The 17,548-nt window shown below is 43.9% G+C and overlaps 1 protein-coding gene across 7 annotated transcripts in view; it reads right to left on the bottom strand.

Moving 5' to 3' along the window:
- Nucleotides 1-17,548, bottom strand: part of dgkza (diacylglycerol kinase, zeta a) — a 656,642-nt gene that overhangs the window by 371,471 nt on the left and 267,623 nt on the right. For 2 of the 7 annotated variants that reach the window (XM_068045962.1, XM_068045961.1), the window contains exon 1: nt 7,353-7,472. The exons of 4 other annotated variants lie outside the window; for them this stretch is intronic. The gene's annotated coding sequence lies outside the window, so the exon portion shown is untranslated. Of the gene's footprint in view, nt 1-7,352; nt 7,473-17,548 lie in introns of those variants that run through there. One more of the 7 variants, XM_068045960.1, reaches the window with a different exon arrangement.

Below are 17,548 nucleotides of genomic sequence, written 5' to 3'. Positions count from 1 at the left end.
GCCAGAGCTGGCGGGCAGCCATAAAGGCGGGGCTAAAGTGTGGCGAGTCGAAGAGACTTAGCAGTTGGCAGGAAAAAAGACAGAAGCGCAAGGGGAGAGCCAACTGCGAAACAACCCTGACAACCAATTTTATCTGCAGCACCTGTGGAAGAGTCTGTCACTCTAGCATTGGCCTTTATAGCCACTCCAGGCGCTGCTCCACAAACCACTGACCACCTCCAGGCGCTTACCCATTGTCTCCCGAGACAAGGAGGCCAAAGAAAGAAGATACCCTGTCCTACCGTGTGCTTACTGTTAGGGGGCCTGTACACCACTCCCAAGAGTAACTTCTTGCCTTTATCATTTCTCATCTCTACCCAAACCGCTTCTACATCCTGGTTTCCTGAACTTAGGTCATCCCTCTCTAATGTGCTAATACCATCATTAATTAACAGAGTCACACCTCCACCTTTTCTTAGCTTCCTGTCCTTCCCAAATGTCATGTACCCTTCAATATTCAGGTCCCAATCTATGTCATCCTGCAGCCATGTCTCTGTAATGGCTATCAGATTGTAGTTATTTATTTCTATTTGCGCTATCAATTCATCTGTTTCATTTCGAATGCTATGTGCATTCAGATACAGAACCTTTTGTTTTGTCCTTTTATTACTTTTGTAACATCTAGCCTTATCAGTTGATTTACTCTTAGATTTGTGCACTTTATCCCTTCCTGTCACAATCTGTTTATCATTTCCCATATTAATACCTTTCTCTCTTGCCTTGTCTCTACTCTTTGATATCCCACATCTTCCCAAATTCGATACCTTGCCTCTACTATTTAGTTTAAAACCCTCTCTACTTCCCTAGTTATGTGTCTCGCGAGAACACCAATCCCAGCACGGTTCAGGTATCGACTGTCCCAACGGTACAGCCCCCAATTTCCCCAGTACTGGTGCCAGTGTCCCATGAACCTGAACACACTTCTATCACACCAGTCTATGAGCCATGCATTCATTTTTCTAATCTTATTTGCCCTATGCCAATTTGCACTTGGCTCAGGTAATAATCCACAGATTATTACTTTGAGGTTCTGCTTCTTAATTTGGTGCCTAGCTCCTCATACTGACCAAGCAGGGATCTTGAGCTTTATAACTAGAGGCACAGAGTACAAAAGCAAGGAAGTGATGCTCAACTTTTATAAATCACTGGTTTGGCCTCAGCGGGAGTATTATATTTAATTCTGGCCATCACACTTTGGGAAGGATGTCAAATGCCTTGGAGAAGGTGCAGAGGAGATTTACTAGAATGGTACCAGGGATGAGAGACTTCACTTCTGTGGAGGGCAAGGAGAAGCTGGAATTGTTCAAAGAGCTGGCACAGGTATGATGCGTCGGATGGCCTCCTTCTCTGCTGTATAATATTTCACTACATTAATACAATTTGTTGTTTGATTCTACAATTCTAGATATGGAGCTTTGTGCCAAGCTTGACAATACTTGTGGCACATATGTTAATGAGGTACCAACAAGTACTCGGTGTACTGCATTGAGTGGGAATCACAAAGAAATAGAAGCTGTGACCTGGTGAAATTGTTGTGTTCACAATGTCCTCACAAGAAAGTCCAGATTAGAGACTTATGCTGGGAAATGGTGCTGGAGTCCTCTACCGGTTCTTCAGATTCTCCTTTAGAGCTAATAAAATACAGGGTTAAAATTCCTATTTACATCACCAAAAGAGTCAATCAGTAAGGCACCAAAAATAAAACATAAAAATAAAATGTACCTGCACTGAGGAAACACTGGACTTGACTATTCAAATTGCTTTGTAGAAACTATTAAGTAGATACTACTATGCAACATGTTGTGAACGTCTATGTATTATATATTAAAGTTACTACGTGCAGCTTGTTTTTTATTGAAAGTCATAAGTATCCATCAATTTTCTAGCTGACAGGTACCTAAATGCCTTGACGATGTCATCTGAAAATATGTCAGATTTCATATGTATGCTGACAACACCCAGCTCTACCTCAGCACTATCTCACTCAAGCCCTCCACTACGTCTCATTTGTCATACTGCTTGTCCAACATCCAGTGCTGGGTGAGCAGAAGTTTCCTCCAACTAAATATTATGAAGGACACCACAAACTCTGTTCTCTAACCATCGATTCTACCCCTCTCCCTGGCCACTGTCTGAGGCTAAACCAGACTGTTTTCAAACTCAGCATCCTATTTGCCCCTGAATTGAGCTTCCAACCACATATCTTCTCCATCAACAAGATGATCTAATTCTATTTCTGCAATATTACCCGTTTATGCCCCCTGCATCAGCACTCATTCATGTCTTTGTTACCTGCAGATTCAACTATTCTAATGTTATGTTGGCCAGCCTCCTATCTTTCACCCACTGTAAACTTCAGCTCATCCAAAACTCTGCTGCCCATATGTGAATTTGCATCAAGTCCCATTCACCCATCAACCCTGTGCTTGCTGATCTGCATTGGCTTCTGGTCCAGCAACGCTTCAAGTTTAAAATGCTCATCATTGTATTCAAATCACTCCATGGCCTCAGCCCTTGCTATCTCTGTAACCTCGCCCAACCTTACAACCCTCCCAGTTCACGGTGCTCCTCCAATTCTGGCCTCTTGTGCATCCTCGATTGACATTGGTGGCCATGCCTTCAGTTGCATAATCCCTACATTCCGTAATTCCATCTAGAAACCTCTCTGCCTCTCTCTCCTCTTTAAGATGCTCCTTAAAACCTATCTTTTTGACAAAGTTTTTAGACAACTTGCCTAATATCCCTTTATGTGGCTTGGTGTCAAATTTTGTTTGTTAAGGCTCCTGCAAAGTGCCTTTGGATATTTTACTACATTAAAAGGCTTTAGATAAGTCCAAGCTGTTGATGTGCTGTGTTTTCAAAGTTAAAGATATCATGCTGTATAATATAGAATAGCTACTATTTCATCCTGTGATTCTGCAATCTGGCTACTGAGTTCCCAGAAATCACTCAAAATGCTTCGGAAAATCTTTGCCAACTACCACATATTTTTTCCTCCCTGAAATTTCAGGGAAATTAAAGGTTCAAAATGAGGGTTTGAATTCAATAATTTTGAAATCCAAGAGGGCAAACATCAAAAGCTCTGCTGAGATAAAATATACATTGTTTTTTCTCTGTGAGGGAAGTGAGAGAGAGGCAGAGGTATAGGTGACAGTAATCTGATTACACACCAGGTGCAGATTTTCTTTTGTGTTCTGTAAACTGTAGAAAATGCATTGAATAGAAAAAGAGGGAGAGAGGGAGTGAGGCAGAGAGGGAGTGAGAGAGAGAGAAAATTCATATTAACATTAGTTCAACATTCACGAATGTTGAAGCCAACTGATTATCCAGCTGTACATATAAATTAGGAAAGGTAAATACTATTCCTTACACCTGTGACATAGAGATCCTGATCACACATACATCGGAGTGTGTGTGTGGGAGTGAGAGACAGAAAGAAACCTATAATGAGATACATTTTATTCATAAAACACAAGTTAAGCCAAATTTCAAAAATAAATCATGCCTTTGAGGTAAACAGATAGGATGGGAAGAGGAGGAGGAGGAAAACAGGTTGAGGCTGAAGAGGCCTCTGGTTGCTCACCACTGTTCCTTGAGGAAGCAAGTGGGAGTGAACGAGAGATGGTGGAGAGTTAAGGCTGACATACTGACAGCAGACCGGGGTTGTGCGGGAGTGGGGGAGGGGAAGGAAATGACACAGGGTTTAAACTAGTAATTCAAGGTAATGATGGGAGCAAGGGGATAGAAGGAAGGGAAGGAAATAATGGGAAGGGAGAGGAGTAGGAGGCATAAAGGGAGTGAGAGGTGGGGAAAGGTGCAAGCAATTGGAGAGCAGATTGGCAAGCAGCCATCTATGGGACAAAAGTTCCCTGCAATATCTACCCCAAAAGCAGTCTGCAGCAATTAGTGGCTCCTATTCCCAACACAGCACACCATAGTGTCTTCACCTCCACCTGATAGGAATTACATAGAATGTACAACACCAGAAACAGGACAATCAACCCAACTGCATGTGCCAATGATTATGCTCCACACAAGCCACGTCATACACTCCTTCATCTCACCCTATCAGCATATCCTTCTATTCCTTTCTCCTGCATGTTATTATTCAGTTTCCCTTAAATACATCGATGTTATTCACCTCAACCACTCACTGTGGTAGCATGTTCCACATTCTAACCACTCTCTGGGCAGATGTTTCTACTGAATTCCTTATTGGGTTTACTAGTCACTAGTTTTGGATTCTCCTACAAATGGAAACATCACCCATAGATCTGAAACCACAAGTGAGAACGGTAGAGGGGATTTTCCAATCTGTGCCTCCAGCACATTATTGGGAAATTACCCCAAGGAATTGGCTTTCTCCCATTACTGTAGTGGTGTGTTCAATCCTTTCTTTATTGAGAAGCAAAGGTGGTGAACCAAACACTACAGAAAGAAAAAGAACATGCTTGCATTTATATAGCCTCTTTCACGAATTCAGGACATCTCAAAGTGGTTGACGGTCAATGAAGTATTTTTGAAGTGTAGTCACTGTTCTAATATTGTTGACATAGAAACCAACTGCACACAAGGTCCATAAATAGCGATTTGATAATGACTAGATAATCTGCCTTAGTGATGTTGATTGCGGGATAAATATTGGCCAGGACACCGAGAATAACTCCCCTGCTTTTCTTCAAAATAGTGCCATGAGATTTTTAAACATCCACCTGAGGGGGCAATTGGAGCCTCAGTTTCATTCAAAACAGCACACTCCCTTCTACTGGGAGGGCCAAGCCTAGATTTTGTGATCACGCCCCTGGAGTGGGACTTGAACCAACAACCTTCTGGCTCAGAAGAGAGAGTACGACCACTGATCCGCAAGTGCAAGACATCATTAAAGTGGTAGAGGGTAAAAAAGACAGTAAATAAAGCAGTAGTTAGGTGACTTGATACTTGGCTTTCAAAAGTGTTGGGGGCCTGGGGGAAAGACAAAAAAGAAGTAGCAAGATGAGGAGTTTACAGCTTTGAGTGCCTGCGAGGGGGGTTAGAGATGGTGTGATAAATCCTGATTTCAACACAGTGAGGAGGAAGAGGATGGGGCGAGGGGGTAGGATTTGGGGGGAAACAGAAGAAAGAGACACAAAGCAGAAAAAAGATAACAACCAGCTCCGTGAAGGTAGCACAGATGAGAGAGACACCATATTCTCTGCCACAGAAAATTCACTAGATTTATACAAATGAAAAACGGCATCACACAGCAATAAGACCCTTGAATCTAGCCCTTCACCATATCAAAGAATTGGGACCAGTCAGACCCCAGTCTGTGCCTATGACCCTGTGTTGTGCTAGAGGCTCCGTGCCACTTGGTGACTGTCCATCTAGCATGGGACTCATCACAGAATATGTTATGGTCGAGGCAAATCCTGCATATATTACAGTCAAATAATGGCTCAGAAATTGTTTAAAACCACAAGCAGTCAATAGGTGGCAAAGCGGAGAATACCTCTAAATCCACTTAGCGCGACAGAAAAAGCTTATCAGAATTGTAGCAGGAGAATCAGACTCTCATGAAATACAGCACAGGGCCAAAGCAAATCAGGACTAGGAAGAATGCAAAGCCCTGAGAGCCCACAGGGCAAAGAGCCTAGTACACAGACCGGAGGATGAGTGTTGGCAAAAGGTAGCCTGCTGAAATGCAGGGCTGGCATCGGTGTTCCTGCTGGCACTGGATACGAAAGTGAATCCATGTTGACATACATATCTATCATCGGTTGGTGTGCTGCAAAGTTGGTTTAGAGTGGGCCACTTGTTTCCCCATTTACACCTTCTGAGTGGCAAGTGATTATTGTTATGTGCCTGGGCTTGCTGGGGTTTGCAGGCAGTCAGCACACAGTGCTCTTGCTGCACGGGAGGCAGCTGCTTTTGAGGGACTGAGGAGAGCGTATTTGTTCGTCTTGTATTTCACCTGGTGCAACCCCTGCCACATACCTGGCATGCAAATACATGCATGACTTTTTAACCAGCATGTATTGTGCATACAATTCCACCTCAAGACTAATCACATGTCAATGAAACAAACAATTAAAGAGTAGGAACTCAACATTAACTTTTCAATTCAGGCAGCAATCAGGCAATCCTGCACTCAGTTTGCTACCTTAAACAGTACTCACTGGCTGTAGTTCAGTGTTTCTGCTGAAATAGTTTACCATTTAAAGGGCAGCACTAGGACTGCAGGACTGCAATGTTCAGTTTGTCACAGGCATGGTCACTGTTAAACACACACACACACACATACAAACCAGGCAATTAAAAAGTAAATTACAGACATAAATTCAGATGACGCAGTCTGGGGCTCCATTCACATATTTCTCAATTTTCTCTCCCCGAAGATGCTGACTTTTGCTGGGGAGGATAAAGTAGCACTGGCACTGAGTACCTTTCTGGTACCTGGCCTAAAGTATAAATATGTAAATGAATCATGGGGAGCACACCTCTTCCAGCACAATTTGCTGTTAAGCATTCATGAGCAAGAATCCCTGGCAGAATTTCCTCTCCCCTCTAACCCAGACGCGCCCAAAGCCAATTGTAACAGTCCTTGAGGCTGCTTCTAGCCGAGAGCCACCATCAACACTAGGGGACAAGGAGAACTTTGAACCTGGCACCTTCCTATTCTGCACAATCCGACTACACATTGTTTTAACCAGCCGAGTTACTGGGTGTTAAACAGCATTATAGACCAACTGGCTTCATATAAATAAAAGCTACAGCACCCAGACAGACAGGAGGAGAAGTTTAGGTTAAATCGATGCTGCCTGACAGCCTGAGCTGTCAAACACTGACACCACTTTTTCCTGTCACTATACAATGGGAGGTTGGACTCGGTGTGCGAACCTGGTTGTAGCTCATCCCACCCGGCTGAAAGAGGTGGGATGGGACCAGGCAGTGGGAAGTCACAAGAGCTCTTCCTCCCACTCCTTGCACTCTTTTGTAGGATTGTAATGAAAGATCAAGACTAGAGAACAGTTTTAAATGTTCCAGTCTCAGGAACTATTTGTGCCCTTTACTTGATGATATTAAATCGGACAGCTTTACTTCCGACAGCCAGCCCTCAGAAACCTAAGGGGAGGGCAAGGGTGCAAGAATGCACTTAAAGACCATCAAACTCTACATGCAGCTTTACATTTTTAAGCTTTTGAGAGAAAAAAACAAACTGGAATGCAAGAGTACAAATGAAAGCAGGAACCAGGCAGCAATGAAAAAAAGACCAGCTTATTTACACTATCACAAACAACAGATTAACAAGATTTTAAAAAGCACTGAAATACGACCTGAGGCCACACAGAGGTTGGCTCCTAAAATAATCCTTCAGGGTGTACCCACTGACTGGTCCCGGGCACAGCTGAGCTGGGAGAAGGGGCTGTTTATCTCCGAGGGAGGCTGTGTAACACTCTTATCAGCTGAATGAATCCACTTCCTCTACTGAGCAGCCCAGCAGTTGCTGCTCTCTCTCTCTCTCTCTCGCTTGGTTTCCAAGTGCAGTCTGTCAAGCAGAGTTTAGCTGTCTATTTTCCCATTGTCACAGCAACCAAAAAGCACAATCCCCATCCCTTGGGCCAGTTGGTCAGGAACTATCGTTCCCCTCCTCATTCTTATAAGCATGTACACATTGGGGCTTCTGCAAACTCACACTGGCCCCAAGCTTTTTTTCCCCACAGTTTCTAATTTCTATTGAAGAAGCATTTATTTTAATAGTCTAGCTTTCAAAAACTAAATGTTCAATATTGATATGCAGATTTACATGTAAAACTACTTAATGGCCGGGTGAAAAGTGGAGAATTCACTCCTGCTCAAAATTAAACTTCACACCCAGCGAAAGAAACTCAGAAATCACTGAAGCTGCCTACACCAAAGTTCGAGGTTTAACCACCAGGCCCAGCTGATCTCAATATGCTACAATTGGACTCAGCACCTCTGATCTACAAAAGGAACAATCATTCGGAGATAAAAACAGGAAGTGCTGGAAATACTCCGCAGGTCAGGCAGCATCTGTGGACAGAGAAGCAGAGTTAACGTTTCAGGTCTATGACCTTTCATCAGAACACAGATGCTGTTCTCTCCACAGATGCTGCCTGACCTGCTGAGTATTTCCAGCACTTTCTGTTCCTATTGCAGATTTCCAGCATCTGCAGTATTTTGCTTTTATAATGATTCAGGAGCCACTGCAAAGTGCGCTTGCAAGTGCATCTGGTGTAGACAGAATCAGGCTAACCTGTGATGCCTCCCCTCCCCTCCCTCCCTATTAAAACTTCCAGACATGCCCTGAAGGTCACTCATCGACGATGAGCACTAGGCTTAGGTACTAGAGAACGACTGCAGCCCAGCAATGAGCCAACCCTTTGAACAGAGGGAAGGGCCAGAGAAGAATCTGGGTTCCAGCATCCAGAGCCACACTGCATTCTCCCTGGAACAGCCGAGAGGCAACAGGTAGTAGCCCATCAGATACAGCATGCACTCCATTCACTCAGACAAGTGCTTTTACCCGGAGAAAGGAAAAGAAAAAGACTTGCATTTAAATAGCGCCTTTCATGGTTTCAGAGTGTGCCAACACAATTTACAGCCAATGAAGTATTTCTGAAATGTAGTTACAGTGAGCTATGGAGAGGGGTTTATTTTGCATTAAGGCCATTCACCCACTTCCAACAAAGGGAGTTTTATTCAGACCAAGAGACAAATCCAGTCCTCTGCTTGCAAAAAAAAAGGGAACGTGATGAAACAAAACTGAGCTCCAGTTTAATTTGGCTCCAGCCACTCTGTAGGCTGAATCCTCTCCAATAACATTTCACTCGCTAATTTTCAGAGGCCCTGCCCTCAATGTCTGCCTGCAGAGTCAAGGTACTCTTGAGAATAAGCAGCAGTTATTTCAATTGCTTGTTTGAAAACACAAAGATTGCACGAAATAGAAGCACAAATGGTTTCAATCCCAGCCATTTTTCTTTGCAATCAAGCAGGAGGCCACAACAACAGCAGACCTGAAGTCGAACAACAACTTGCATTTTTATAGCATCGTTAACATTGTAAAAACAGCCCAAGGAGCCTCACAGAAATGTTAGCAGACAAAATATGCCACTGAGCCACATAAGGAGATGTTAGGCCAGGTGACCAAATGAGGTAATTTTAAGGAGCATCTTCAAGGAGGAGAGTGAGGCAAGGGAGAGAATTCGAGGAATTAGGACCTCTGCAGCCGAAAGGACAGCCACCAATGCCGCAGCAAAAGAAATCGGGAATGTGCAATAGGCTAGAGTTGGAGGAGTGCAGAGATCTCAGAGGGCTGGAGGAGTTTATGGTGATAGGGCGAGGTGAGGCTATGGAGGGACTTGAAGTACTGACAAGTACCTCACCACTAACCCTAGTCGTATCAGTCAACACCTGAAATGGAAAAGCGGGCAGAGTTGCAGTCTGAGGGACTCCAAAACATCTGCCTGTCTTCTTCCTTTTCGGATACTTGCAGTGCGCTTACCTCCCTCACTGTCTGTAGTTCAGATATTAAAAAGGATTTGCATTTGTATAGAGCCTTTCATGACCTCAGGACACCCAAAGTGGTTTACAGCCAATTGAGAGGTTGTTTCCCAATGCTGGAGGATCTAGAACACGGTGGCACAGCCTCAGGATAAGGGGTCAATCATTTAGGACTGAGATGAGGAGCAATTTCTTCACTCAGAGGGTTGTGAATCTTTGGAATTCTCTACCCCAGCGGGTTGTGGATGTTTCATCGTTGAGTATATTTAAGGCTGGGATAGACAGATTTTTGGTCTCTCAGGGAATCAAGGATATGGGGAGTGGGCAGGAAAGTGGAGTTGAGGCAGAAGATCAGCCATGATCGCACTGAACAGCAGAGCAGACTCGAGAGGCTGTATGGTCTACTCCTGCTCCTATTTCTTGTGTTAAGTCCTTTTGAAATGTAGTCATTATTATAATGTGGGAAATACAAAAGTGTGACCATCAACAGCGAATCAGACCCCAGCAAGGGATCAGCACCTTGAGGAAAGTGGGGTGGATAGTGGGGGAAGGTAGTAAGTGAGGAACGGAGGGAGGGATGAGTAGGAATTTTAGAAAGATGCCAAGAAAGGCTGAATTACAAAGTGAAAAGAATACTTTTTACTGGTTTATATTTCAGACTTCTGTATGATGACAGACAGAGATATTAATTTTATATTATAAACAGAGCTTGTCGTATCTTAGTAACAGAGTATGTTCAGAGGAGAAGAATAAATCTCATTTGTAGCCGTTTGCCAACACTGAACAATGTTAATACCCTCTTGTGACGATCATCACTCATTAAGTACATGCAGCTTAATAGCAGGAAGTGAACAAAAAAATAAATAAAAAAGTCACTTTAAAACTGGATTGGAAAGAAAACTCACACCAAATGGCACAAATGCTGCCAGTCAGATGGCAGCCTGGGAAGTAAAGGAGGCAACACAAGCAGCTGCATTGTTCATCTCTCCCTGGCAACTGGCTGAGATTGAACCAGACCGTTCGCAACCTGGGTGTCACATTTGATCCTGAGATAAGCTTCCGACTATATACCCACACCAACACTAAAGACTGCCTAATTCCACCTCCGTAATATCATCCGGCTCCCCATCGCTGCCTCAGCTCATCTGCTGCCGAAGCTCTCACCTATGCCTTTGTTACCTCTAGGCTTGATTATTCCAATGTACACCCGGCCAGCTGGCCTGCATCCCTGCCGCCGTAAACTTGAGGTCATCCAAAAACCTTCTGTCCATGTCCTAACTCGTCCAAGTCCCGTTCACTGATCACTCCTGTGTTTGCTGACCTACGTTGGCTCCCGGTTAAGCAATACTCCGATTTTTTAAAATTCCCATCCTTGCTTTCAAATGTCTCCAAGGTCTTGCCCCTCCCTATCTCTGTAATCTCCTCCAGCCACACAACCCTCTGACATTTCTGCTCTCCTCTAATTCTGGCTTCTTGAGCATCCCCGATTTTAATCGCTCCACCATGGTGGCCATGCCTTCAGCTGCCTTAGTCTAAGCTATGGAAATCCCTCCCTGCACCAACCTCGCTTTCCTCCTTTAAGACGCTCCTTAAAACCTCCCTCTTTGACCAAACTTTCGACCATCTGACCTAAAATCTCATATGGCTCAGTGTCAAATTTTGCTTTATAATGCTCCAGTAGTGTCTCAGGATATTGTATTACATTAAAAGCACTATATAAATATAAATTGTTGAGAGGGAAAAATAACATATCGGAAGAGGAGTCATGCCTGTGCCCAATTTCACCACTACATAGGCAGACAGCTGAGAACAGGTTGCCTATTATCGGAGTACTGGGAGCTGTACTAGAACAGTCTGGGAATGGTTGCCTCCTGACTTTCAAATTAATTGAATATATACTTGAAAATGAAAAATTTGCTTAGCACTCTGATGAGAAACCTCAGGTTTTGTTAATACAATAATGTCCTGATTGGGTAAACTGCAGATCCATTGATTTTGTAAAAATAATTGCCGTATCATATTCCATGTCAAGTATCATTTGCGCCTTTTTCATAGAAGGTTTACTCTTCAGCAGAAGTATCTCAACAGGACACTACATCGGTACTTATAAAATGGCTTGTTCCAGCTACTTCACATGGAATTACAACTCTCTTTAGCTACCTCAATGTGTTGTTATTGACAAACCTAAAGCAAGTAGTATTTTTATATTCCTTAACCATAGGTCAATCCTCACTACTTAGTGAATCAAGATAACATTTTAACCAATCTGTCCCACATATTATTGAAGTACAAGCACTATCTAGTCCTGCACAGTTTAAGGAGTCACGATTTGGACAGAATATAAAAATTAGCAAAGAACAACTAAAAGGGAAAACTTAAAATACAAGAGAAAGCTGGCTAGAAATATAAAAACAGATAGGATGAGTTTCTGTAGATATTTAAAAAAGAGTTAACAAAGTGAGTGCTGGTCCTACAGAAAGCAAGTCTGGGAAATTAATAAGGGAAAATAAGGAGAGAGCAGATGAATTGAACAAGTAGCTTCCATTGGTCTTCACCATAGAGTATACAAGAAACATCCCAAAAATAACTGTAAATCAGGGAATGGAAGGGAGGGAGAAAATTGTTGTAGCTGTGGGCTGACAAGTTCCCAGGTCCTGATGGACTTCATAATAGGGTCTTAAAAGAAGTGGCTAGTGAGAAGTGGTGCATTGGTTTTAATTTTCCAAAATTCCCTCAATTTAGGGAAGGTTCCATTGGATTGGAAAATAGCAAATGCAAATCTTTATTCAAAAAGTGAGGGAGATGAAAAGCAGGAAACTACAGGCCAGTTAGCTTAACATCTGCCATAAGGGAAATGTTAGAAGACATTATTAAAGATGTTCCAGTAGGGCACTTAGGAAAATTCAAGGTAATCAGGCAGAGTCAACATGGTTGTGTTAAAAGGGAAATCATGTTGAACCAATTTATTGGAGCTCTTTGAAGAAGTAACATACACTGTGGATAAAGGGGAACCAGTGGATATACTATACTTAGATTTCCAGATGGCATTTGATAAGGTGCCACATCAAAGGTTATTGTGGAAAATAAAAGCTCATGGCGTAGGGGGTAACATTTTGGCATAGATAGAAGATTGGTTAGCTAACAGGAAACAGAGATTAGGCATAAATGGATCATTTTCTGGTTGGCAAGATGTAACGAGTGGTATATGAGAAGGATCTGTGCTGGGGCCCCAACTTTTTACAATGCATATAAATGACTTGGATGAAGGGACCAAAGATATGGTTGCTAAATTTGCTGATGACACAAAGATAGGTAGAAAAGTAACTTGTGAAGAGGACATAAGGAGGATACAAAGGGATATAGATAGGTTAAGTGAGTGGACAAAGAGCTGGAAAATGGAGTACAGTGTGGAAAAATGAGAAATTGTCCACTTTGGCAGGAAGAATAAAAAAAAAGCATATTATCTAAATGATGAGAGATTGCAGAGCTGAGATGAAGTGGGATCTGGGTGTCCTAGCGCATGAATTGCAAAAGGTTAGTATGCAGGTTCAGTAAGGAGTTAGGAAAGCTAATAGAATGTTATTGTTTATTCTAAGGGGAATTGAATCCAAAAGTAGGGAGATTATGCTTCAGCTACACAGGGTATTAGTGAGATCACATCTGGAGCACTGTGTTGTGTCCATATTGGTCTCTTTATTTAAGGAAGGATGTAAATGCATTGGAAGCAGTTTAGAAAAGGTTTACTACATTAATACCTGGAATGAGCAGGTTGTCTTATGAGGAAAGGTTGGACAGGCTAGGCTTGTATCTGCTGGAGTTTAGAAGAATAAGAGGCAACTTGATTGAAACATATAAGATACTGAGGGGTCTTGACAGGGTAGATATGGAAAGGATGTTTCCTCTTGTGGGAGAATCTAAAACTAGGGGTCACTGTTTAAAAATAAGAGGTCGCCCATTTAAGACAGAGATGAGGAGAAATTTTTTTCTCTCAGAGGGTCGTGAGTCTTTGAAACCCTCTTCCTCAAACGGCAATGGAAGCAGAGTCTTTGAAAATTTTTAAGGCAGAGGTAGATAGATTCTTGATAAGCAAGGGGGTGAAAGGTTATTGGGGTAGGTGGGAATGTGGAGTTGAGGTTACAATCAGATCAGCCATGATCTTATTGAATGGCCGAGGAGGATCAAGGGGCCAGGTGGCCTACTGCTGCTCCAAATTTGTATTTTTGTATGTTTGCATGATTAACACATTCATCACAGAACTAAAACTCCTTGTGACCAGTATAATTTATTTGGATTTATCATTATCTTCATCTTCTTCCTCAGAATTGCCTTCATCGTGTGTAATTTTGAAAAGTCCGGATCTTCGCTTTGGGCAGTTCACCGCATAATGATACTTCAAGTCACATCTGAAGCTGTTAAGTTTGCTTGAGCATTCTTGGAACTAATTCGCCAGTTACTGTTGCAATTTTGTCTTCTGCTGTAATGACCAGGTCTGCTAAAGGTGCTTTCATCCTCATTCTGCCTGTCTTTAATTCTTCTGTTGTATTGATGCTGGTATCAGATATCTGGATTATTTCGAAATCTGGCAATCACTGAGTCTCCTATTCTTTGTGTCATGATGGTGGCACTGGATGAATCTACAAGATGATCTCTTAAATGCCTGTAGAATGTCTCATTTGCTCCATCTGGGCTGAAGAAAATGGTTGTCTCCCCAGGATTTTTTTTTAAAGGCAGCAGACATCTGATCCAACAGGGTCTCCTTCTCCAAGTACTGAACAGAAGTTAGAACCAGGAACCTGTCCATATGAGACACCTTAGTACAATCCAGTAATTTAAATGCCAGTACTGATGCAGGGATCACCCAAATTGAATTTTGTCAATTTATACAATTTGACAAAGTCCATGATATATTCTTCCGTCGAATGACCAACTGTTTGACAAAATCTATCAAATTCTGACCATACCTCATAGACATTTAAGAGATCATCTTGTAGATTCATCCAGTGCCACAATCTTGAAATGACCCCATCCTCAACATCTAATGGAAGATAATCACTGGCAAAATGCTCATCAGGACCAGCCATATCAACACTGCGACTGTAAGAGTTGGGCAGAGATCCAGTCCTCTGTGGTGAGTGGCTCATTGCCTGACCTCTCAAAGCCTCGCCGCTGTGTACAAGGCTCAAGTCAGGAGTGTTTACAGAATACTCACCACTCCTGGATAGGTGCAGATACAATTAGAATATTACAGCGCAGTACAGGCCCTTCGGCCCTCGATGTTGCGCCGATCATCTGACCTACACTATTCCATTTACATCCATATGTCTATCCAATGACCACTTAAATGCCCTTAAAGTTGGCGAGTCTACTACTGTTGCAGGCAGGGCGTTCCACGCCCCTACTACTCTCTGCGTAAAGAAACTACCTCTGACATCTGTCCTATATCTTTCACCTCTCAACTTAAAGCTATGTCCCCTCGTGTTTGCCATCCTCATCCGAGGAAAAAGACTCTCACTATCCACCCTATCTAACCCTCTGATTATCTTGTATGTCTCTATTAAGTCACCTCTCCTCCTCCTTCTCTCTAACGAAAACAACCCCAAGTCCCTCAGCCTTTCCTCGTAAGACCTTCCTTCCATACCAGGCAACATCCTAGTAAATCTCCTCTGCACCCTTTCCAAAGCTTCGACATCCTTCCTATAATGCGGTGACCAGAACTGCACGCAATACTCCAGGTGCGGCCTCACCAGAGTTTTGTACAGCTGCATCATGACCCCGTGGCTCTGAAACTCGATCCCCCTACTAATAAAGGCTAACACACCATATGCCTTCTTAACAGCCCTATTAACCTGGGTAGCAACTTTCAGGGATTTATGTACCTGGATACCAAGATCTCTCTGCTCATCTCTTCTTTCTTTTCTTTTGGGCCTCCTTATCTCGAGAGACAATGGATACGCGCCTGGAGGTGGTCAGTGGTTTGTGAAGCAGCGCCTGGAGTGGCTATAAAGGCCAATTCTGGAGTAACAGGCTCTTCCACAGGTGCTGCAGAGAAATTTGTTTGTTGGGGCTGTTGCACAGTTGGCTCTCCCCTTGCGCCTCTGTCTTTTTTCCTGCCAACTACTAAGTCTCTTCGACTCGCCACAATTTAGCCCTGTCTTTATGGCTGCCCGCCAGCTCTGGCGAATGCTGGCAACTGACTCCCACGACTTGTGATCAATGTCACACGATTTCATGTCGCGTTTGCAGACGTCTTTATAACGGAGACATGGACGGCCGGTGGGTCTGATACCAGTGGCGAGCTCGCTGTACAATGTGTCTTTGGGGATCCTGCCATCTTCCATGCGGCTCACATGGCCAAGCCATCTCAAGCGCCGCTGACTCAGTAGTGTGTATAAGCTGGGGATGTTGGCCGCTTCAAGGACTTCTGTGTTGGAGATATAGTCCTGCCACCTGATGCCAAGTATTCTCCGAAGGCAGCGAAGATGGAATGAATTGAGACGTCGCTCTTGGCTGGCATACGTTGTCCAGGCCTCGCTGCCGTAGAGCAAGGTACTGAGGACACAGGCCTGATACACTCGGACTTTTGTGTTCCGTGTCAGTGCGCCATTTTCCCACACTCTCTTGGCCAGTCTGAACATAGCAGTGGAAGCCTTACCCATGCGCTTGTTGATTTCTGCATCTAGAGACAGGTTACTGGTGATAGTTGAGCCTAGGTAGGTGAACTCTTGAACCACTTCCAGAGCGTGGTCGCCAATATTGATGGATGGAGCATTTCTGACATCCTGCCCCATGATGTTCGTTTTCTTGAGGCTGATGGTTAGGCCAAATTCATTGCAGGCAGACGCAAACCTGTCGATGAGACTCTGCAGGCATTCTTCAGTGTGAGATGTTAAAGCAGCATCGTCAGCAAAGAGGAGTTCTCTGATGAGGACTTTCCGTACTTTGGACTTCGCTCTTAGACGGGCAAGGTTGAACAACCTGCCCCCTGATCTTGTGTGGAGGAAAATTCCTTCTTCAGAGGATTTGAACGCATGTGAAAGCAGCAGGGAGAAGAAAATCCCAAAAAGTGTGGGTGCGAGAACACAGCCCTGTTTCACACCACTCAGGATAGGAAAGGGCTCTGATGAGGAGCCACCATGTTGAATTGTGCCTTTCATATTGTCATGGAATGAGGTGATGATACTTAGTAGCTTTGGTGGACATCCGATCTTTTCTAGTAGTCTGAAGAGACCACGTCTGCTGACGAGGTCAAAGGCTTTGGTGAGATCAATGAAAGCAATGTAGAGGGGCATCTGCTGTTCACGGCATTTCTCCTGTATCTGACGAAGGGAGAACAGCATGTCAATAGTCGATCTCTCTGCACGAAAGCCACACTGTGCCTCAGGGTAGACGCGCTCGGCCAGCTTCTGGAGCCTGTTCAGAGCGACTCGAGCAAAGACTTTCCCCACTATGCTGAGCAGGGAGATTCCACGGTAGTTGTTGCAGTCACCGCGGTCACCTTTGTTTTTATAGAGGGTGATGATGTTGGCATCGCGCATGTCCTGGGGTACTGCTCCCTCGTCCCAGCACAGGCATAGCAGTTCATGTAGTGCTGAGAGTATAGCAGGCTTGGCACTCTTGATTATTTCAGGGGTAATGCTGTCCTTCCCAGGGGCTTTTCCGCTGGCTAGGGAATCAATGGCATCACTGAGTTCCGATTTGGTTGGCTGTATGTCCAGCTCATCCATGACTGGTAGAGGCTGGGCTGCATTGAGGGCAGTCTCAGTGACAGCATTCTCCCTGGAGTACAGTTCTAGGTAGTGCTCAACCCAGCGGTCCATCTGTTTGCGTTGGTCAGTGATTATGTCCCCCGATTTAGATTTGAGGGGGGTGATCTTCTTGATGGTTGGCCCAAGAGCTCTCTTCATGCCATCATACATTCCTCTGATGTTTCCGGTGTCTGAGGCCAGCTGAATATGACTGCATAGGTGTTGCCAGTAGTCGTTTGCGCAACGCCTAGCTGTTCTTTGTG

Source organism: Heterodontus francisci, chromosome 14, assembly GCF_036365525.1.
Source record: "Heterodontus francisci isolate sHetFra1 chromosome 14, sHetFra1.hap1, whole genome shotgun sequence".
NCBI classification, from domain to species: domain Eukaryota; kingdom Metazoa; phylum Chordata; class Chondrichthyes; order Heterodontiformes; family Heterodontidae; genus Heterodontus; species Heterodontus francisci.
This window is presented reverse-complemented; position numbering and strand designations above follow the sequence as displayed.